This window comes from Oenanthe melanoleuca, unplaced genomic scaffold, assembly GCF_029582105.1.
Source record: "Oenanthe melanoleuca isolate GR-GAL-2019-014 unplaced genomic scaffold, OMel1.0 S043, whole genome shotgun sequence".
Classification (NCBI taxonomy): Eukaryota; Metazoa; Chordata; class Aves; order Passeriformes; family Muscicapidae; genus Oenanthe; species Oenanthe melanoleuca.
In genome coordinates, this window is record NW_026612692.1 from 33800 (window position 1) to 55814 (window position 22015).

The 22015-nt window shown below is 49.8% G+C and overlaps 1 long non-coding RNA gene and 1 other non-coding gene across 2 annotated transcripts; one reads left to right on the plus strand and one right to left on the minus strand.

Moving 5' to 3' along the window:
* Positions 1-720: 720 nt before the first annotated feature.
* On the minus strand, positions 721-2665 carry LOC130266436 (uncharacterized). Its single transcript, XR_008842881.1, has 3 exons — positions 2632-2665; positions 1995-2117; positions 721-826 (listed from the first exon to the last, which is right to left on the minus strand). It is a non-coding gene; the product is annotated as an uncharacterized LOC130266436 (long non-coding RNA).
* Positions 2666-19716: 17051 nt separating this feature from the next.
* Positions 19717-19819, plus strand: LOC130266440 (U6 spliceosomal RNA). Its single transcript, XR_008842888.1, has one exon. It is a non-coding gene; the product is annotated as a U6 spliceosomal RNA (small nuclear RNA).
* Positions 19820-22015: the final 2196 nt, after the last annotated feature.

Here is a 22015-nt window from a genome sequence, read left to right on the forward strand (position 1 = left end):
ACACAAAATTAACACAAAAATCCCAGGTGTCCCCAGATGTCCCCAGGTGTCCCTCAAATGTCCCCCAGCTGTCCCCAGGTGTCACCAGGTGTGTCCCAGGTGTCTCCAGGTATCCCCAGGTGTGTCCCAGGTGTCTCCAAATGTCCCCAGGTGTGTCCCAGGTGTCCCCAGTTGTCCCCAGGTGTGTCCCAGGTGTCCCCAGATGTCCCCAGGTGTGCTCCAGTCCCTCCCAGGTGTCCCCAAATGTCCCCCAGCTGTCCCCAGGTGTGCCCAGGTGTGTCCCCAGCTCACGTTGTTGGTCAGGGTGACGTCGGCCCCGCGCGCCAGCAGCCGCCGAATGACCTCGATGTGTTTGTGCTCGGCCGCAGATGATCGGGGTCCAGCCCTCGTTGTCCTGGGGGTCAGGCAGGGGTCACTCGGGGTCACTTGGGGTCACCAGGGGTCACTGAGCACCCCTGACCCTCTGACCACACCCAGAACACTCAGGGCAGTCCCTGACCACTCCCAGGACACTGAGGACGCTAAGGACACCTGTGGGACACTCACTGGACACTCTCAGGACAATCCCTGGACACCCTCAGACACTCAGGACACTCCCAGGACACTCAGGACAACCCCTGGACAGCCCCAGGACACTCAGGACACTGAGTGGGCACTCCCAGGACAGTCACTGGACACTGAGTGGACACTCTCAGGACACTCAGGACACTGAGTGGACACTCACCTGTGCGTTTACATCCACCTGCCCCGTGCTCAGCAGCAGCTCCACCATCTCCAGGTTCCCGTTTTTGGCCGCGTGGTGCAGGCAGGTGGAGCCGTCCTCCTCCTGTGACATCATAGAGAGGGGAGGTGAGGTCACACAGGGCGTGGGGATGTCATAGAGAGGGCTGGTGATGTCATACAGAGAAGTGGTGACATCATACAGATGGTGGTGATGTCATACAGGGAGTAGTGATGTCATACAGGGGTGGTGACATCATATAGGGGAAGGTGACATCACAAATCACACAATAATCTCATACAGGGATTGTGATGTCACAGGGAACACAATAATGTCATGCAGGGTGCTGTGATGTCATTGAAAACACGGTGATGTCACAGGAGGCACAGTGATGTCATGGCATCGTGGCATCACAGAGAGCACGATGACATCATACAGCATGCTGTGATGTCACAGGGAACACAGTGATGTCATAGAGGGGACGGTGGAGTCACAGAGAGCACGATGACATCATAGACCGCACTGTGATGTCATAGATTATGTGGTGATGTCATAGGGGACATGGTGACGCCATAGAGAGCACAATTATGTCATTGAGGGGACGGTGAGGTCACAGAGAGTGCAATAACATCACAGAGGGCACTGTGATGTCACAGAGGAACACGGTGACGTCATAGGAGGCATGGTGACAGCATAGAAGGCACAGTGACATCATACAGGGCACCGTGACATCACAGAGGGTGTGGTGACATCATAAAGGACACGGTGACATCACATATAGCACAATGACGCCATAGAGGGGACAGTGCCGTCACAGAGATCGCAGTGACATCACACACGGCACTGTGATGTCACAGAGAACACGGTGACGTCATAGGAGGCATGGTGACAGCATAGGGGTGGGATGACGTAACACAAGGGACAGTGACATCACAGAGAGCACACAATGACATCATAGAGAGCACTGTGACATCATAGAGCATGTGGTGATGTCATAGAGGACATGGTGATGTCATAGAGAGCGCTGTGACATCACAGAGCATGTGGTGATGTCATAGAGAGCACTGTGACATCATAGAGCATGTGGTGATGTCATAGAGGACACGGTGATGTCACAGAGAGCTCTGTGCGGTCATAAAGGGCAGTGTGACATCACACAAGAGGAAGTGACATCAACCGGGGCAGCGACACCATGGGGGGTGTGGGAAGTGTGGGGGTTACCGCATTGCGCGATGACGTCACGGTGACGTCACTGGCCCGGTGGTGACGTCACCTTGCTGTAGACGCAGCCGCCGCGCAGCAGCAGGTACCGCGCTGCCTCCAGCTGGTCGTGCGCCACGGCCTCCATCAGCGGCGTGCGGCGCTGCTTGTCCACGGCGTTGATGTTGGCGCCGGCCTGGGGGGACAGAGTGACCACTGAGTGGCCGCTGACCAGTACAGACCAGTACAGACCAGTACTGACCAGCACTGACCACCCATGGTCATCTCTGACCATCACTGACCCCCCCCACCCCCAGTGCTGCTTGTCCACCGCACTGATGTTGGCGCCGGCCTTGGGGGACACAGAGTGACCGCTAAGTGACCACTGACCAGCACTGACCAGTACAGACCGGTACAGACCGGTACAGACCAGTATAGACCAGTACAGACCAGTACTGACCAGTACTGACTGCCACTGACCACCCATGGTCATCACTGACCCCCCCACACCCAGCGCTGCTTGTCCACAGCGTTGATGTTGGCGCCAGCCTGGGGGACACAGAGTGACCGCTGAGTGACCACTGAGTGACCACTGAGTGACCACTGACCAACACTGACCAGCACTGACCAGCACTGACCAGCATTGACCAGTATCTCAGGTGTCCCCAGCTGTCCCCCAAGTGCGTCCTCAATGTCTCAGGTGTGCCCACCTGCAGCAGCAGGTGACAGATCTCCAGGTGTCCCCAGGTGTGCTCAGGTGTATCTCACATGTCCCCAGGTGTCCCCATGACCCCCAGGTGTATCTCAGGTGTATCTCCAGGTGTCCCCATGTCCCCCAGCTGTCCCCATGTCCCCCCAGGTGTCCCACCTGCAGCAGCAGGTGACAGATCTCCAGGTCTCCCTCTTCATTTTCTCAAGAATTGCGTTTACAATGTTTTAGTTACTATTGACTCAATCTCTTTTCCTGGATCCTCTTTGGTTTTGGAATTATTCTTGAAAGGCATGTTGGATTTGTCTTTACAAATGAGCTGTGGATCTGCTGGTAGATAAGACCAGCATTGAGGGATAAAAGAAACAATGGGATGGATTACAGTGATTGATGAATGGAAAGAGAAAATTGCCTTTAAAAACAAAGTGTAGGTTTGCTGATAAGTGAAATAGGATATTGAAAGAAGAAAAAAGCAATGGAGAAAAGCTGTGACTTCTATAAGAATTAAGAATTAAAAGGGGGGGTTATAATTAGAGGGGAATCACATGTGTGAGGCGTTCTGGGATGTCTGTACCTCTCAAGTACTTCCGTGAATGGAAAAGGAGATAGAGAAACATGGCCGGGAAAATAGGGTAAAAAGGAGGCTGCGTCCTCCAAAAATTTGAGAGATCACAGACGAATGGCCCATGGCCTCTCCCTTTATTCAAATAAAGCAAAGCAGAACTCTTCTGTCTCCTTTTTGGACATAAACTTCTGGTGTTTGTGGATTAATTTTCCTGACATTCTCAGTGACCTCACTGCTTGTCCTTGTAACCTAATTCTGTAATTCCAATGATAAATGGATGTTTTTGCCCCAGCAGTGTTAATTTGCATTTCTAAAGCTCCTCCCCTGGCTAACTGGAACCCAGGTTTCTCTTGCACAGCAGCCATTGCATGACTCACATATGGCCCCCCACAATCTGCTTTTCAATTGACATCTTTAGTGTTAGAGAGTCAAGACATTATTTGATTCTTGCGAAGATGTGCAACAGAAATAATTTCTTCCACACATAGCCCGGGTGTGCAGAGAAAATCATTCCATGACACGGGAATTGCACTGGATTTTTCCGAAATTTCATACAGTCTGAGTCTATTGAAATACATTGGATTGATGTTCATTCCTTCCAAGTTGTATAGCTCTTAGTATCTAGTTTACTATAGGACCCGGATTTCTTTGCCTCTGATTCTGTCCTTCTGATGTTAATTTGGTCCCACTCCTGGATTTCCTTCTCAGCCTTTTCCAGACCAGGTGTCTCCAGCACTGCCCGGGGCTGTGTCTGGGGTGGGTGTTCCTTGATGTTTGCTAATGGCCGTTGATGTTTTGCTAATGGTCGTTGCATTTGTGGGTGTCTTTTGGGCTATTCCCAGTTTGTTGGGATATTAAACTGATCTCTGTTGAATGCCATAACATTCCTTAAAAAAACTCTTCGAAATTCCTTTCCCCAATGCAAAAGCAAACCAAGCCCGAGTCCAGAATTAAGATTTTTTTTTTAAATTTAGATTTTGTATATTTTCCAGCAATCGAATCCCAGGCAGCCCAGTGTGTGAGTGCAATGGAGAGCCAGAGTGGAATTGTGCCGTTGTGTTCCCCAGCAGCTGTGGCAGTGCAGGCACAGAAAGCAGCGAAGCTGCAGCAGTGGCAGCAAGGATTGGCCCCAGTGGCTGGAGATGCCAAAGGAGGGTGCCCAGGCAGAGGATTTGAGCAGAGGATGTGTGGGCAGCCCCAGGGGCTTCCCCGGATGTGGAGCCCTGGCTGCTGCTGCGTTGCCTTCAGTGCAGGCTCAGTGGGGCCTCCCATGCTGGTGCTGCAGCCGGGAAGTGCAAATCTGGGGCTTGAGAGCCCCTGAGCCCAGGGTGAGGAGTCCCCCCGTGCTGAGCTGTGCTGGGGCTGTTTCTGTGCTCAGGGACACTTGGGATGGGTCACGGCACTTGGCCACCAGTGGTGCTTCTCTGCACTCCTTAGGCAGAGTGTAATCTTGCTCTAATTCCCTTTCCTTAATCACAGCGTGTCTTGGAACTCTTTTTCCTTCTCCTGCCCTTGCAGACCCATCCATGAACACATTTTGTCCCTCAGGCCAGGGAATCTCTCCCAGCCTGGCTCTGGAGCTCTGTCTCTTGAATGCAGCCATGGGTTTGTTCCCAGCCCCTGTGCAGGCTGTTCAAACAGAAGGCTGGGTTAAACCCTTCCCCTGTCCTCAATTCTAAATCCTCCTGTGCCACTGAACAAGTTTCATTCTGTAATCACCGAGCACTGCTCATCCATGTAGAGGCTCTTTTGGTTATCAAAGCTTTAACTTGGTGCCAGAACTTGAACTGTTTTGTTGGTAATTTTAACAACTGCTGTTGTTTCTGCTTGTCCGGTTAGAGATATTAGTAAAAGAGCTGTTATTCCTGCCCCCTTATCTCTGCCTCAGAGTCCTTGATTCAAACAATTATAATACTTGGGGGGAGTGGAATTAAAGTCTCTATTTCAAAGGAAAACTTCTGTCTTTATCGGCAGACACCTGCCCTTCAACCAGGACAGTACTAGAACACACACACAATTCCAATTTATTTTCTGAGTCTGGAAGAGCCATGACTGGGGCACCAAACATTTTGGTTTTATTTAATTTTCTGAAGTTATGCTGTTTCTTGAATCCATACCACAACATTGAGGCTGTCTGGTTTTAAAAACTCATACAATATTCTGGCTCAAACAGAGAATCCTCAATCCAGGTCCTGCAATTTCTTATTAGTTCTCAGAATTGCCTCAACTCCATTTTATTGCTGGGTAACGTTACTTGTGAGATTCCCAGGTCCTTCTCTGGGTCAACACAGCACAAACCTTCAGTCAATACATGTGGCAAATATTTAACCTTTTCCTTTCTATATGTGCTTTTTTTTCCCCAAGTACTGAAAGATGCTTTTTAGCCTGAGCATTCAGCTATTTCACAGAGGCTTCTTCTACTTGGCTGAAGTACTTGAGAGGTACAGACTTCCCAACGCACCCACTGCATCCCCCCCTTAATATGCACCCCACTTTTGTATAGCTAATGATATTCATGGCTCTGTTAGGTCTTTGTTCTCCTTCTGAGAGTTCATGAATTTAGCAGGACGTTGGCTGAGCAGCAGTCTGTGTGGTCAATTAACAACATTTTCTGAACCCGATGGCTTCTGCTGTCACTTCCTTATGTACCCGTCCCTGGCCCTATGTCCAAGGGGATTCCCAGCATCTGTTTGTAAAGACACTTTCCTGTTCTTCCTTCCATGGGGGTCCAGGCAGAGCCGCAGGTCCCAGCGTTCCCCACCTGGACCCCACCTGCGCCCCCCCGGGCCCCAGCGCCCCCCCGCGAGGGGAATTTGGGGAGGTGGGAGGGGGCAGCGCCAAGGCCGGGCCCCCCCCGCGCTGCCGTGGCGGGAGCGGCTGCAGTGGGGACCGAGTGCGGGTGCGAGCGGCCGAGAGCCCAGCGCTGCCCCGGCTCCATCCCTGCCCCTGCGCTGGGATGCTGTGGGTGTGGGGGGAAGAGGGAGCCGGCAGTGGGTGCTGGGCCTGGGGGCAGCAGGAGAAGGGAAGGAGAAGCAGGGTTGAAGAACAAAATGGTCAAATGATGCATGTGGGAGGAGAAGGTGGGATTGTGCAGGAGGAAGAGGAATAGTAGAAGGAAGACAAATGTGGGAAGGGCAGGGATACAGGAGAAGGAGGAGCAGAAATGGGAATCAGCACAATGTTCCACCCCTCCCTGTGTCTATAGCCTCTCCCCCAGTCCCATGTGCATTGCTTCCCACACATGCAGCAGGTTACACGGGAGGGAGATCTATGATTTTTACATAGGTCAATCTTGGTGTTTCTGAGGTTTATTGGCCTAAGCATTGTTGCTTTGGTTTTTTGCAGGGGCTGAATCTTTATATTTTGGAGGGGATTAGGGCTAAATCTCTCTGTTTGCGGGGCTTTTTCATCTGTGTCTTGATATTTGGAGGATTTTTGGGCTGAATCTTGGTGTTTTGGTAGTTCCTACAGACACAAGATGCCCAATGTCTTCCTGAGTTGAACTTGGGCTGTGGAGAGTTAGGGAAAAGCGTGCGGAAGATATTGGGATGTACGGTTAAGATAGTGTCCTAGTTTGGACAAATTTAGGGGATAAAACCCCCAGAAGAGCTCCCCAGGGAATAAACCCCCAATTCTTTATCCCACTGGACTTAAGAAAAAAATATTTCACTCAGGGGGAAAAGTGGAAAAAACCTATTTATTAACACATACAAGAGAAACACTTCCCAGCACAGATCCAGATGACCAAAAAAAAATTCCACCGAGAGAGAAAAAGAGACGTGGACGATTTGATTTTTACTAGAAGGACGAGATGCTTTTTTGGCCGGTGTTTAGAGGCAGGCTGCAGGGTTCCTCCGGAGCGAGCTGGTGCTGATCCTCGGGAGGTGGGGGGGGGGGGAGAAGGGAGAGGGAGAGAGAGAGAAAGGAAAGAAAAAACAGCCAGCAAGCCTTAAACAACAGCGAGCTAAAACAAATAATTCAAGCAATATAAAGCCAAAAAATCAAGGAAAAAAACAGCTAACTAACAAACCAGGCAACGAACTACTACCACAGCAGCGAAAAGCCACGAGCAGCAGCAGCCAGAGCCAAGCGAGCCACCGCAAGAAAGAAAAAAACCAAGGCCAGTCCACAGAGTCGAGCCCAGGCGGCCCCTTCCCCGGGAGCAGACAGCTTCATGGCCAAGGGGGGGCAGGGTGAGAATTCAGTCAAAACACCAACCCAGGACAGATAGGAACCCCTCTCCCCTCAGAAATCCACTGCTCCGGATCTAAGCTCACAGCCGGACGTAAGCTAGGGAAAATAACCACCACTATCTAGGCTATAAAGACCCTTGTAACCCCTCAATAAACGCCATTTGCTGTCCACCACATTGGTGTCCTAAAGCTAATGAACCGAGTGACCCTGGGTTAGGGCCACCGTGCCGGACCTGAATCAGGCCACCAGACAACAAATTGGTGCCGAAACCCGGGACAAAACGTCGGGAACCGATCGCCCGGATTTTGGGGTTCGCCTGACCAGGACCCGGCGACTGCAGCGCTGGCGAGTGCAGTGAGGGTGACGTCCCCTGGACCAGCAAGGAGCATGGAAGCTGTCGCGAAGGTCGTAAGTGAGATCCACGCTCAGTGGAATATTGATGGTAAGCTTAAGGATTTTATTCTCGCAGTGCCGAGGTTGATTAAGCTGGGGGCTATAGAGAGCCCGGTAGAAATTCTCCATCCGGACGTATGGGATAAATGCACCACAGCCCTGGCTGAGGACACCATGTCCTCCGGCTCTGGGAAACCCCTTAAATCATAAAGCAAAGTTATCCAGGCTTTGCGGGCTGCTCGGCAGGAGCAGGAAACCTGGAAAGCCGCGCGAACTTGTTTATTCGCCACGCCGCAGCTGGGGATCGGGGCGGCTACTCAAACCGCGGACCCAGCCAACCGCGCAGACGCGCGGTCCCCGGAGCTCCCTCCTCACCCTCCCAGTTCGAACTCACCGCCACCGGAGGCGGGGGACTGCGCGCGAGCATTGTGGCAGGGGCTAACGGAGGAGGCACAGAGTGCTGCTATAATATCAGAGCTCGCAGCAGCAGATAAAAAATCTTCACCGCCTTATAAATTTAAAAATAGCGCCAAGCCTCGTGGCGGGGGGAAGGGCGCTAACACGGGGGGCGGACATGCAGAGAGCTCGCTGAACAGCGCAAGCGCAAACGAGCAGGAAGAAGGGACAGCCCCCGAGGCGGAGCGTAAGACCAATCACAGAGCTCATTTTAAATCAGGTCCATATAGGGCAAGAACCTCCCCCAGCAGGAGGCGGGGGGATCCCAGGGGGAGGGAACGGTCCGGCCCCCGGGGGAAGGGGCGAGGGCGGAGCCCGAGAAAAAGGCTGAGCAGCCCAGAAACGTCCAGTCAGTCGACTTCTGGCTCTGACTCTAACCAAAGCTGGGACAGCCGGTCGGAGGGATAGTCGGAAGAGGAACCTGACATCGGCTGCAGCTTTCATAAGAAGGGAGCCGCAAAATATAACACCACTAGCTATAACCCTCCGGCATGGGTTAGGGGGACACCAGACACAAATCGAACCCCCCTTACAGACTGGCGTAAAATAAAAATAGCATGTGCAGAGTGGGCTCCGTCTGCCAAGTTAGTATTCCCGGTCAGAGTGGGGGGTGCTGGCGGAAACCAGAGAACGTATTCCCCGGTAAACCCGAAGGATGTGCAGGCTATCGTGAAAGCAGTTGCTGACAAAGGAATCAATTCTGCCATGGTTTCCACACTTATTAATAGCATTTTTGAAGGCAATGATATGCTCCCCTTTAATATTAAACAAACTTGCAGATTAATCTTTGATGAGGCAGGGATAATCGGTTTTAAACAAGAATGAGAGGACAACTGTGCGAAGCAGCTAGCCCTAGTAACTGGGAAGAACCATCCTCTGCATGGCTCCAGCATACAGAGGCTGATAGGCAGAGACCCAGCCATGATTACCCCACAAGCACAGGCAAAGGGCCTGCGAGCCCATGAGGTCATGACTACCACCCGTGCTGCCCGAAAAGCCATCCGTACTGCCTCTAAAGCAATAGCCAGACCATCACCATGGTCCACTGTAAAGCAAAGCGAGAGTGAAAGCTTCACTCAGTTTGTAGATCGTCTCCAGGCAGCTTTAGACTGCTCAGCACTGCCCTCAAAAGCAAAAGAACCAGTGCTAGCAGACTGCCTGCGCCAGCAGTGCAATTCAGCCACCAAAAACATTTTAAAATCGCTGCCACCTGGGTCTAATATCGCAACCATGATCAGACATGTAGCAAAGGAAAAACACCTCGCTCCCATTCAGGCAGCTGTTCGCACTGCAATAACCAGTGTAATGGCATGCTCTTTCACTGTGTAAACTCAAAAAAGAAATCACAGCTAACCATAGCTCCAAACACAAAACACAAATGCACAAATCTACCTCCTCTCTATCCAATCTCTTAACCACACTAACCCTCTCCAATCCATTCCTCAGTGTGTTAAATGCAACCTTTATATCGTTAAATCAGTCCAACCCAAACCTCACAGAATCATGCTAGTTATGCTATGATGCACAACCCCCTTTCTACTAAGGTGTTGCCCTCAATCTCCCACTTATCTTTTCCAAGTCAGACAGTCCATGCCAGTGCAGATGGGACACCCCCTGGAAAAGCATTACTCTGAGCCAAATCATGGGCCAAAGCAAATGCTTTGGCAATGCAACCCTAGCAATGCAAATAGGCAAAGTCTGCCAGGAATTCGTCAAACTAAAAGGGGGGAAGTTCCAGTGGGTGATCCCAGCTGCATCGGAAATGTGGGTCTGTCAACAATCCGGAGTAAGCCCCTGTGTGCTCCTTGACAAATTCAATCATTCTACCGACTTCTGTGTCCAAGTTTTAATTGTCCCCAGAGTTCTGTATCGCCAGGAAAAAAAAGTGTACCGCCTGCTTAAGGAACCCAACCGGCTCCACAAGCAAATAAAAGTGTTGACAAGCATCACCATCGCAATGCTCCTGGGCTTAGAAGCTACCGGTGCTGCAACAGGCGTCTCGGCCCTCGCAACACAACATCAAGGCCTGGCCCAACTGCAGATGACAGTGGACGAGGACTTGCAAAGAATTGAGAAATCCATTTCTGCCCTGGAAAAATCCCTCTCCTCACTCTCGGAAGTCGTCCTCCAAAACAGGCGAGAACTGGACCTTCTGCTCATGCAGCGAGGAGGCCTGTGTGCCGCCTTAAAAGAGGAATGCTGCTTTTATGCGGACCATACAGGAGTCGTTAGAGACTCCATGGCCGAGCTAAAGGAACGACTAAACCAGAAAAAAATGGACAGAGAAGCTAAACAGGGCTGGTTTGAATCGTGGTTCAACCAGTCCCCATGGCTCACCACCCTAATTTCTACCTTAATCGGCCCGGTCACTATAATCCTACTAACACTAATCTTCAGGCCTTGCATATTTAACAAATTGGTGCTATTTGTCAAAAAGCGTTTAAAAACAGTTAACATTATGCTTGTCGAATGTCGACAACTGCTTTAAAGTGTGCCTGATACTATCAAATTTACAATTTTATACTAACTTTACTAACCCACGAAAATTTTGTGATATCTACACTTTATAATTTCATATAAATTTTACTAATCATGAGAGAGGGGGGAACTGTGGAGAGTTAGGGAAAAGCGTGCGGAAGATATTGGGATGTACGGTTAAGATAGGAACACCTCTCCCCTCAGAAATCCACTGCTCCGGATCTAAGCTCACAGCCGGACGTAAGCTAGGGAAAATAACCACCACTATCTAGGCTATAAAGACCCTTGTAACCCCTCAATAAACGCCATTTGCTGTCCACCACATTGGTGTCCTAAAGCTAATGAACCGAGTGACCCTGGGTTAGGGCCACTGTGCTGGACCTGAATCAGGCCACCAGACAACATTGGGCAAATAAGAACCCCCAGACCAAGGCCCTCTCCTCTTGTTTTTTCCCTCAAACCAGGATTTTTCATTCCCAAGGTGTGGGTGGATGGAGAAGGAGGAAAAGCCCCGGAGATTCCTCCCAAGGAGGGGCTGCAAACCCAGCCCAGGGAGCTGCAATGAGGAGGAAAGACCCTCCCTGAGCCGGGAAGGCGGCCGGAGATGCAGGCAGAGCTCAGAGCTGGTGGAGAAGCCTCATGGAGGGGAGAAGCCCCACAAGTGCTTGGAATGTGGGAAGGGTTTCAGCTGGAGCTGCCATCTGATCCAGCACCAGAGGATCCACACTGGGGAGAGGCCTTATGAGTGTGGGAAATGTGGGAAGAGCTTCAGGAACATCTCCCACCTGATGCAGCACCAGGTGATCCACACTTGGGAACAGCCCTACACCTGCTTGGAATGTGGGAAGAGCTTTGGGCAGAGCCCCACCCTGAGAGTCCACCAGTGGATCCACATTGGCGAGAGGCTCTACCAGTGTCCTGTTTGTGATAAGAGGTTTCACACCAGCTCCCATCTCCTCCTACATGAGCGGATTCACACAGAGGAGAGGCCCTTCCGCTGCCCCAACTGTGGGGAGGGATTCAAGCACAACTCCAATCTCACTGTCCACCGGCGCACCCACACTGGGGAGAGGCCCTTCGAGTGTCATGAGTGTGGGAAGAGCCTCTCACACAGCTCTCACTTGACCCAACACCAACAGAGCCATCACTAAGGGAAGCCCTGTGAGTGCCCCGAGTGTGGGAAGAGCTTCGTGCTCTGCACCAGCTCCATCCCCCATGGGAGGATCGGTGTTGGATGATCCCCAGTGACCCCTGTTGGGCAGAGCCCTGGTGATCCTTGGTCCTGGTGATCTGTGTTGTGAATACACCTGGTGGAGCTTTGCATCATCTTGTCTCCCTGTGGGCACCTGGATGAACACAGGGACAGGAACATCCATCAGAACGCAAACCGACATTGGGAATTCCTTGGGGAGAATGGATTTGTTGACTTTCAACCCTGGCAAATCTTTTGTGTTCAGTCCTGTCTCTCCTGTAGACATCCAGGAATACTGAATAGTCTTGGAGGTCTTTTTCTATGTGGTGATTTGTAAAGATTTCCTGAAATTTTTTACCTGTCAAGATCTGGTCAGTCTCCCTTGTATCTGACAAGAACCAGTCAGTGTTGGATTTTTAATATTGACGCATTGACACATTATTCTAATTTACACTCTGCTAGCTTTCATGTTTTGCGATTCTTCCCTCAGTGTTGGCAAACTCTCCCAAGGAGCTAAATCCAGCCCCTGCAGCTCTTGGGCACCATTTGGGGGTCTCAGAGGGGTCTGCCATGGGGGTTTTTGCATCCTCAAAGGAGTCAGGGAAATACCCTGGACTCCCACAGTTTTGGACCCCTAACCCAGGCAGGGAAGAAAGGGGTTGTCCTCAGCTAAAGGCTGGGTGTTTGTTGTTTTGTTGTTGACTACTTGGGATCACGAAGAGACAAGCTGTTTTGTAACTAAGGTAGTACCTCCCAAGTAGTGTGGTCTCTTCACCCGCTCCAGGGACGAGAAGGGAAACACAGTTTTAGCTGTGCTTTTTGTGTAATTTTAAGTGTGCCTCCCTGAGAGTGGTTTTAGTCCCTTCGTAAAAATGTCCGAAGAAGATAAAAATGCTTTTTATGCTTTGCTAGCTAAGTACAAAGCCAGACCCTCCCAAGAGGGAGAAGATTGGGCATACAGTAACTGGTTTAATTTAGAAAATGTGATTGATAGGATACATTCTTTGCAACATGAAACAAAATTCAAACTGGGCAAAAATAAGACCATTCTCTGCTCAGTTTTGGGGGCCTGTCTTACGGCAGCTATAGAAACTCGCTTTACGCGAAGAAGTGAAGAAAGAGCAATTATTGACTCCTTACAAAATTTAGTGGAAATTTTGCAAAAACAATTAGATGAAGAAAGGAATGACAATCATGCTTTGAGAGATGAGATTCATTCTTTAAGAGATGAGAATCATTCTTTAAGAGCTGCCCTAAGACAAGAACACACCAACACTTTAAAACACACTGATTTGCCAAAAGAAACAGAAGAGAAAGAAACTAATCAAATATATCCTCAAAAAGAACTGACTCTGATGAAAAATAGTGGGGAATATTGCTGCCCTAGCTTGAGACCTTTGGTTAAAACAGAATACAATTTTATCAATGATGAGAATTTTGACCCACAAATAACCACTACAAAAATCCTGTACACTGCTACTAAATTATCAGAAGAAGCAGCTAGTGGGTACTGGGGACATGGGACTTTCTTAACAACAGAAGTCAAACGTAACTTACGGTCCTCAACTCAGCATGCAATTTATTGGGCAGCAGGGCTTAACCCTTTGGAAAGGGGAGACCTTGTAGCTTTAGTTGGTACTCCTGACCAACTCCTAGAAAACATTCACAAAGCTGCCTGCTTGCAAATTATACATGAAATAAAACTCACTGCTGGCTATAAATCACCTATGCAATTACCTGTAAAACAATGCCCTCTTTCCTCTGGTACCAAAGAAGGGCTCAAGCCGGTTATACAGGACTTGCAAAACTCCCCTGTATGGCCAAACCAAAAACACAAACCTGACAATGGGGCTGTTTATCAATATATTGGTAATACCCTTGTGGGAAGAAATGAAATAGAAGTAGTGGGGGATACCCAACAAAAAATAATCTCCCATTTAGAAGGCCCTAACTTGCAAATTGCCTCAGAGAAAATGCAAAAACCTTCTCAGGAAGTGAAGTTTTTGAAGACAGCCACTACTGGGACTGTCCTCCCTGACAGGGTGGCCCAGAAATTCTCAGTAACAGAAGGAACTGTAAAAAATCTGGCAATAACAGAAACTGAGAGCTTGGGTAGCAGCTATGACAAACCTGTCTTGGTAATTAAAGTAGCCTCTGCTCTCTCCCCCAAACAATCTTTGTTCACTAATTTTTTGTTCACTAATGTTGTTTCTGCTGAACAAATTATTGCTGGGGGACGGGGTGGCTCTTGGGTTGGGTTGCTGATGGTTATTTGGAATGTTTTCTAGCTTGAAGCGAGGAGTGCCTCTTTTGTCTGCAACTACACTGATTCTTATCCTGTGTTTAAAGGAGGTACAGAGTGGCTCCCTTTTTAGCAGCAAATTATTGGGAAGTTAACAGAACTCCAGTCTGCATTACATGCTGAATAGTTCCATCATTTTAACCTCCTGCCTCTTTGTGGCAGATTCTGTTGTGTTTACTTTTCACAGAATAATACCACGGAACATGAAGATTAATTGCTGAATCCCTCATCAAACCTGTATATTTCGTGAAGATTCAAAATCAAAATTGAACTGTTGTACAATTTTCCTATGAAATTATGTGTGGTAAAAACAATATAAAATACTGAGGGGAACTTGATATTAATGTTATAACACCTACTACCCAACCACTGGTTATACTGAGCCTGAAAATTTTTGAAACTGGACCTTAGGAAATTTGGAAAACTAGCCAAAAGCAAATATTGTTTAAATCAGCATGGTCTTTTAAACAAGTCAAATTGCCAATGCAAGACCAAGAGGATCCTCTCAAGAAACAAACAAGAGACATAACCGGTGTTGTGGGAACAAGATTGGGAATTTTGAATAGTATTGATTTAGAAGTATTAATGAACAAATTGGCTAACATTTCTTTAGCTCTCTGCTGTATCCAGGTTCAATTGTGGATGCAGTCAGTTGCTGCCTCAATTATACGAGAAGTGGAGGAAACCACTTTTCCTACTGAAATTTGGAGAATAATTTGGAATAATGTTCATGATTTTGAAAAAGAATTCCAACCCATCACCCAGTTTTTTGAGGCAACTCCACCAGTTTTCAAGGATTTCAGATCTGTTTTAATTCCTAGCGTTATTATACAGTGGCTGGCGTTGTTGATAGGCCTGCTCTACTTAGCATTCAGAAACAAGGGAATATTGGCTTGGTTAACAACCCTGATACCTACCCCAGGGACTAGGGATGTGGCCCCAGAGTCTGCCCCTGCCCCAGGGACTAGGGATGTGGCCCCAGAGTCTGCTCCTGCCCCAGGGACTAGGGATGTTGCCCCAGAACATGACCCTGCCCAAGGGACTAGGGATGTTGTCCCAAAGTCTGCCCCTGCCCCAGGGACTAGGGATGTGGCCCCAGAGTGTGCCCCTGCCCCAGGGACCAGGGATGTTGCCCCAGAACATGACTCTGCTCCAGGGACTAGGGATGTTGCCCCAGAGCCTGATGCTGCCCCACAGCCCACTGCAGAAATGAACCACCCAGAGTGGGTGGGAGCTCTAGTGAAGGATATTAGCCAGGTGTTGAAGGAGCAAAGCCGATGTTGAAGGAGCACAGCCAGATGTTTAAGGAGCACAGCCAGATGTTGAAGGAGCACTTTTCTTCAGCTGGTGAGAAACCCTCCCCCTGCCCTAAAGAGGGAGAGTCAGATGGTGCTGCAGTGGAACCCGTAGATGTTGTATCTGTCCAGGTTCCAGCCGGATCACAGGGGCAGCCACAGCCAGTAGCAGTTGCCCCTGTGGAAACTAGAAAATCTAAGATCAAAACGAGGCACCTAGATAATGGGGATCAGCCAACACAGCAGTGGAGGTATTTGAGAAGGGAGAGAAGATCATCCAGATTTTGCTGGGAGCTGGTTTTGCCATTAAAAAGAGCAAAGTCAAAGGACCTGCCCGAGAGATCCAGTTCCTGGGAGTGAAGTGGCAAGATGGACGGCGCCAGATCCCCACTGAGGTCATCAATAAGATCACTGCAATGTCTCCACCAACAAGCAAGAAGGAAACACAAGCTTTCCTAGGTGCCATAGGCTTTTGGAGAATGCACATCCCTGAGTACAGCCAGATTGTGAGCCCTCTCTACCTGGTCACCTGCAAGAAGAACGATTTCCACTGGGGCCCTGAGCAGCAGCAAGCCTTCGCCCAGATCAAGCAGGAGATCGCTCATGCAGTGGCCCTTGGCCCAGTCAGGACGGGACCAGAGGTAAAGAATGTGCTCTACTCTGCAGCCGGGAACCATGGTCTGTCCTGGAGCCTGTGGCAGAAGGTGCCTGGTGAGACCCGAGGCCGACCCCTGCGACTCTGGAGCAGAAGTTATAAAGGATCTGAAGCCAATGACACTTCCACAAAGAAGGAAATCCTGGCTGCCTATGAAGGAGTCCAAGCTGCCTCAGAGGTGATTGGCACGGAAGCACAGCTTCTCCTGGCACCCCGACTGCCAGTGCTGGGGTGGATGTTCAAAGGAAAGGTTCCCTCTACCCACCACGCCACCGACGCCACATGGAGCAAGTGGATTGCCCTCATCACGCAGCACGCCCGTATTGGTAACCCGAATCGCCCTGGGATTTTGGAGATAATTACAAACTGGCCAGAAGGTGAAGATTTTGGTCTCGCTGACGAAGAGGAGCAGAAACAAGTGACCCGGGCTGAAGAAGCCCCACCGTACAACCAACTGCCAGCAGATGAAAAATGCTACTCCCTTTTCACCGACGGTTCCTGTCGCATTGTGGGGATGAACCGGAAGTGGAAAGCAGCCGTATGGAGCCCCACACGGCAGATTGCACAAGCTACCGAAGGAGAAGGTGGATCAAGTCAACTTGCTGAGCTCAAAGCTGTTCAGCTGGCCTTGGACATTGCTGAGAGAGAGAAATGGCCAAAGCTCTACCTTTACACTGACTCCTGGATGGTAGCCAATGCTCTGTGGGGGTGGCTGGAGAGGTGGAAAAAGGCTGATTGGCAACGTAGAGGAAAACCAATCTGGGCTGCTGATGAGTGGAAAGACATTGCCACTCGGGTAGAGAAGCTACCCGTGAAAGTCCGTCATGTGGATGCTCATGTTCCCAAGAGTTGGGCTAATGAAGAACACCGACATAACGAGCAGGTAGATCAGGCTGCACAGATAGAGGTCTCAAAGATAGACTTAGATTGGGAACACAAGGGAGAATTGTTCCTAGCTCGATGGGCCCACGATGCCTCAGGTCATCAGGGCAGAGATGCCACCTACAAGTAGGCACGAGACTGAGGGGTGGATCTAACCATGGACAGCATCTCCCAGGTTATCCACGACTGTGACACGTGTGCTGCCATCAAGCAAGCCAAGCGGGTGAAGCCGCTCTGGTATGGGGGGCGCTGGTCCAAGCTCTGGGCTCGGCCTGGAGTCCGGCCCGGTGCCCCGGCTCTGCGGGGGGCCCAGCTCGGCACCCCGGCTCTGCTGGGGGCCCGGCTTGCTTGGGACCCCGGCCCCGGCTCTGCGGGGGGCCCGGCCCGGCCGCATGGTCCCAGACCCCTCATCCCTGACCGCATGGCCCCGCACGGCCCGGAGCTCCCCTCTCCATGTGGCATGGCCGAGCAGGGGGGATCGGGGAGCCGGCAAAGGCTCTCCCTTCCCCCTTCCCTCCTCCTTGCAAGAAGAACTCATTTCTACTTTTACCTTGGAAAGTGTAAGTTTTCCCAGAATTTGTAACACCATGTTTCAAAACAAGACGATTATATCCATCTAGGAAATCTTGTACTTGTTGGTTCATGGTACCTTCAAAGAATTCTTCTTGTGCTGTTTCAGGTCCAAACACCTAAGTATTACCAAGAAATATTTATACTTTGAGTAATTATTACAGACTTTTAAAGAATCTTTTAAATTCTCTTAGTTTATAATCTTAAAGACTATAAAGGTAAAAAAATACAGTGTGCTTGATATTCAATAATGTAATTTAAAACAACCTATACCAGAAATAATTTAAAAACATTTGAAGACAACTCATTTACTTGTGAAAAAGTGAATCTCTGTAGCATTGGTCCTGAAGTTTTTTCACTTAGTCGATTCAAAAAGTGTTGGGGGGTCTTCAGTCCAATATTTGTTGAGTCTTCAAGTGAAACACAGTCCTATTAAAAGGAAACAAGAAATGGAGGCATGAAGAGATTTAAAAGGGCTCAGCTTACAGGAAAAACAAACAAACAGCAGTTTGCTCGCTAGATGTCCAGGGCAGAATCTGCCTGGCAGAGGCAGGACTTATCTTTTATACTCTAAACTACGTACTAGGTATTTACAAATGACCCCCAATACAATACAATCTTGTTACATGGTCCAGATCTGTTCTCATCCAATCTAAAAGTGCCAGCGTGTCACCCAGCATGGATGACACGGAGAAGAAGGAGGAAGAGGTATCCACACCCCCAATTCTTCATCTTGGCCACGTGTCCCTTATCACAAACATTCTAGAAATCTGCTAATTCTACATTCTAACAGTCTAATTTACACTCTATTTATTTTTGTGGCTTGCATTTCTTCTCTCAATGTTGGTAAATTGTTCTAAGGAGCTAAATCCAGCCCCTGAGACACCTGGGTCTCATTCAAGGATCTTTGGAGACCCCGCCAGGGGGGTCTTAAACCTTCCAGGGAAGCCAGAGGAATACTCTGGACTCCCACATCTCCCCTCTCTGTTTGCACTAAAAACACCTCTTTTACAGCTTTGTCCATGGCATGCCAAGTGCACTGAATGATGCATGGCAAAATGACGAGAACTACAAGCCCCACTAATATATAAAATCCTACTTTCAAAATTTCTTTTTACAAAGGTAAAAGATCAGAAAGGTCAAACAGACCATCCATCCTTGATCTAGTAACTTTTTCAAGCTTTGCCACACCTTTCTGCAACTGTCTTACGTTCTTCTGAGTTGATTTTGAATGATCAGACAAGTTCATGCAGGCAGGGATAGCAGCCAAATTCTGTCCCTACAAAAAATGTTCCCAGCAGTAACTGTGCTAAAACTCGGAAGGATGGTTTGTTTGAGACTACAGTACAATTATTGTATACATCTTGATTCAGAGTAACATTCATTGTTTGGTTCTTTGTCACTCCTGAAACATTAAATACAATACAGAAGTCCATTCTTGTTGAAGCAAAACATTTCTAATTCTTCTGGTTCGAAAGAGGCCACAGGGAGAAACTGAACCCACACATGTCATCTGTCCACAGGAGTTCTCACAACTCCCATCACCCATGAAGGGATGCCCTCTGGAATGGGCCATTTTCTCACTGGCAATCCCACCAAACATGCCGAAAATGGCTCTCCTGGCCTGGAATGTCCCAAACAAATTGTGTCCAACCCCGCTGTCTCTGCTAAATTTCCCCAACCCTTCTCCCTTGGCTGCATCACTGATAAATCTGCTTTGTTATCTAACATAGTTGCGTTTGGGCCCAATATGGTTTCATGTATTTTGTAGGAATCCATCTCAATCCTTCATCTGTGAAAACACAAGCACAATCTTCTCCCCACATGATTAGCTTGAAAGGCCCCTCAGTTTTACCCGCTTCTAAATTTCTGATCAAAACCAAAGGATTTTCTTTTAGCTTTGCTCTTGTATCATTTGTAAAATGTCTTATAATTGGTGGAGTTCACTCTAAAAAAGAACCATTTAAGAAGTTTAATACATAATAAAACTTTTGTTCAACCACATGTGAGGCATAGCTTCTGTCTCCCCCTTTTTTGTTTTTCTAAACTTGCTCATAAAATGATGTCAACTAAAATATAAATGTTTTTCAGTTTTCCAAAAAATTCGCTTCGGCAGCACATATACCAAAACTGGAACGACACAGAGAAGACCAGCATGGCCCCTGCGCAAGGATGACACGCAAATTCGTGAAGCGTTCCACATTTTTAGTTGTGTTCATATTTCCTAGCTTAGAGTTATTCCCATTGTATTATTCCAGCTGGTTTTATGTTTCCCGCGCGCTCCCTGCCCGGGGCCGGGGCCGGGGCCGCTGCAGCCGCAGCCCGTCCGCCGCGCCTCCGTCCGGCACGGGCCGGCCCCGCCCTGTGGTGACTCATTTCTGGCCCTTCCACGCTGGAATCACTGCTCTGTGAACTAAATCTTGGCCTTCGTGCCCGCATGCTGTGATGCCTGTCTACATTTGAGTGTCCCTGTTCTGTTCCTGTCACTTCCGTGTTCGGGCATGTTGGCACCTCCAGGCGCTGCGCCTGCGTGTTCCCTACGCTTAGGTCGAACCACGCATGCGTCGCTGGCTGCTCCCGGGTCGGGCTGTCCTTCTGATTCCCCTCCCGGCTGTGACCCGCCCCCCCGGGCGTGGCTGGCCCCGCCGCCGCTCCTGTGCCGGCAGCCGAGACCCGCCCCGTCCCCGGCATGGGCGGCGCCACCCCCGTGAATCCCGCCCGCCGGTCCCGCCCGGAGCCGCCTCCCCCCGGCCGCGAGAAATTCCCCCGCCCGCCGCGTCTGAGAGCGATCCCGCCGCCCCTGGGGGTCGCTCCGCCTGGGTTCCCCATGAGGCGCCACTGACCAACGGGGTTTTTCCGCGGACAATGAATCGTGCTCACATCCCCACCCCCCTTTTGGCTGAGAGCCGCCCTCACGGTCCTGCGTTTCTGCGTCCCGGCCGCCGCCGCAGATTGTCCCTCCCTGAACACGCCTGCGGCTCCACGCACCGAGCCCGCTATTTCTGGGTTCCGCGCTTCCCGCGAATCCCCCGCGCGGTTTTTCCCGCGCTCCCGGGGTGCCGGCACCGTCGCCGCGGCCGCACTGCCTTGCGTTATAAGGATCGAAACCGGAGTCACAGCCCCCCGCTTTTTCCCCGCTTTTCGCGGTCCTGTCCCCCTCCCCTCTGTCCCCCACGGCCCGGGGAGTCGTCTATAGCGCCCTCCCACCTCCTGGGGTCATGTTTTCTGAAGGGGTGAAGAAATAAAAAATCCGAGTTCTTTAACTCACTTGGAAATATTTTTAACTTAATTTTTCCTGACCTTGCTGCTGGCAAGACCTTTGCTGAACCGGCTGCTGCTGGCATGGCAGCTATAAACTTCCCTCCCCCAGCTCATGGCTAAGTGAGAATCCTTCCCCAGTCTCTGAGGGACTTTAATTGCTTTCTGCCAAGGAGAGACTGGATAAAGCTACACTTTCGGGAGTCCTTCACTCCCTTATCTCTCAGAGTTACAGACTGATATCAATCACAATTAACTTTTTGCCAGAATCCTGCTGTAAATAGCACATTTGTTTCTGTCTGTGGGTAACGAAGCTTCACCCACACAAATCTCGGAATTCCTTCTCTGTGACAGAGACAGGATGAACAAAAGCTAAAACTTTCAAAGTGGATGCTAAAGTGAGCTGTTCCTTGCTGAGAGTTCTGCCTATAGTGTTCCTATGATGTATCTGAATCTGAACCGTCTTACCCAAAAGCAATTTGTCCAAAATCGATTCGGAGGTTCCTGAAACCGACCAGCAGTGCACAGGAGCGAGGCTTCCCGGGACACCTCCTCTCCGACTCGCGTCTGGACCGCGGCTTTTCTTGGCAGAGGGCCAAAAATCTCCTCCACAGTCCTTTTCAATGGCGTCTTCTCGAGCTGGGTTTTCCGGGTCCAGGGGTCTGCACCCACCTTTGCAGGCTGCAGCCCACCCAGAGGACGCCAAATGTCACATCCTGAGGTGTCTCCTTAGACCTGAGATCACCTCTGGAGGACATGCAGGTGGTTTGGAACCCAGCTCTTTCCAATGCCCATCGATGAGAGACTGCAGGAGGCTGTTCTTAGAGGTTTTCTTGGTTGTTTATTGTTTCTTATCTCAGGAATGCTTGGTCCAGCGAACAGCAGTCTGCTCGCCAGATGTCCAGGGCAGAATCTGCCTGGCAGAGGCAGGACTTATCTTTTATACTCTAAACTACGTACTAGGTATTTACAAATGACCCCCAGTATAATACAATCTTGTTACATGGTCCAGATCTGTTCTCATCCAATCTAAGAGTGTCAGCGTGTCACCCAGCATGGATGACACGGAGAAGAAGGAGGAAGAGGTACCCACACCCCCAATTCTTCATCTTGGCCACATGTCCCTTATCACAAACATTCTAGAA